The sequence below is a fragment of the Hippopotamus amphibius genome, chromosome 3 (genome assembly GCF_030028045.1).
Source record: "Hippopotamus amphibius kiboko isolate mHipAmp2 chromosome 3, mHipAmp2.hap2, whole genome shotgun sequence".
Classification (NCBI taxonomy): domain Eukaryota; kingdom Metazoa; phylum Chordata; class Mammalia; order Artiodactyla; family Hippopotamidae; genus Hippopotamus; species Hippopotamus amphibius.
The window spans coordinates 94,041,988-94,043,684 of record NC_080188.1 but is presented as its reverse complement, the minus strand read 5'-3'; positions in this window follow the sequence as shown (position 1 = coordinate 94,043,684).

Genomic DNA, 1,697 nt, shown 5'->3' with positions numbered 1-1,697 from the left:
GATGAGTGATGTTGAGCATCTTTTCATGTGTTTGTTGGCCATCTGTATGTCTTCTTTGGAGAAATGTCTATTTAGGTCTTCTGCCCATTTGTGGATTGGGTTATTTGCTTTTTTGGTATGAAGCTGCATGAGCTGCTTGTATATTTTGGAGGTTAAACCTTTGTCCGTTGTTTCATAGGCAATTATTTTTTCCCATTCTGAGGGTTGCCTTTTAGTCTTGTTTATGGTTTCTTTTGCTGTGCAAAAGCTTTTAAGTTTCATGAGGTCCCATTCGTTTATTCTTGATTTGATTTCCATGATTCTAGGAGGTGGGTCAAAAAGGATGCTGCTTTGATGTATGTCATAGAGTGTTCTGCCTATGTTTTCCTCTAGGAGTTTGATAGTGTCTGGCCTTATATTTAGGTCTTTAATCCATTTGGAGTTTATTTTTGTGTATGGTGTTAGGAAGTGTTCTAATTTCATTCTTTTACATGTTGCTGTCCAATTTTCCCAGCACCACTTATTGAAGAGGCTGTCTTTTTTCCATTGTATACTCGTGCCTCCTTTGTCAAAGATAAGGTGCCCATATGTGTTTGGGCTTACTTCTGAGTTCTCTATTCTGTTCCATTGATCTTCCTTTCTATTTTTGTGCCAGTACCATACTGTCTTGATCACTATGGCCTTGTAGTATAGTTTGAAGTCAGGAAGCCTGATTCCACCAACTCCATTTTTCCTTCTCAAGATTGTTTTGGCTATTCGGGGTCTTTTGCGTTTCCATACAAATCGTAAGATTTCTTGCTCTAATTCTGTGAAAAATGCCATTGGTAATTTGATCGGGATTGCATTGAATCTGTAAATTGCTTTGGGTAGTACAGACATTTTCACAATGTTGATTCTTCCAATCCAGGAACATGGTATGTCCCTCCATCTGTTTGTGTCGTCTTTGATTTCTTTCATCAATGTCTTAAAGTTTTCTGCATACAGATCTTTTGCCTCCTTAGGCAGGTTTATTCCTAGGTATTTGATTCTTTTGGTTGCAATGGTGAATGGGAGAGTTTCCTTAATTTCTCTTTGCTAAAATTTTTATGTCAGAAAAGACTGAATTTCTCAAGGCTGTAATAATCAGTATACAGAGTAATTAAGAGCATGGACTCAGAGTAACTGCTTAGGGCCGTTACTGGGTTTTTTTTAACCATTTAACTAACTGTGACTCACAGATAATAAATAACAGCAATGTACAATCCATAAGTGTATATAAATTCTGTATCACATTTTCCCTATTTTATAAGGAAAGAAAATAGGTTTAATGTGTAAGAGGGAGAAACTGAAACATATTACTAAAAGTCAATTCTGCTATCATCACCGCTTGCCCAAGAAGTACCACAGTAACCTTCTGGCAAAAAGTTGCTGCTCATGCCCCAAAGTGTGCCATTAGCTGTCTCTAAGTAAGTATGAGGAAAAAAATTACATTTTTTGGTCCTTATTCATATTGTCTCCCAGCCCCAGAAATTCAGATTAAATGGATTCTGCAGACGATTTCCACCTAGTCTAACAACTTAATGTAAACAAAAAACAACATTCATTTTTAAGTAAAAATTATAACACTGATTTTGAAACTGCAAATGGGATTCTCATCATGTGAGAGAATAAGCTAAACAGCAAATTCTTGTATAGAGACAATTATTTCCCATAATCAACTCAAGCATAACTTGAAGCTC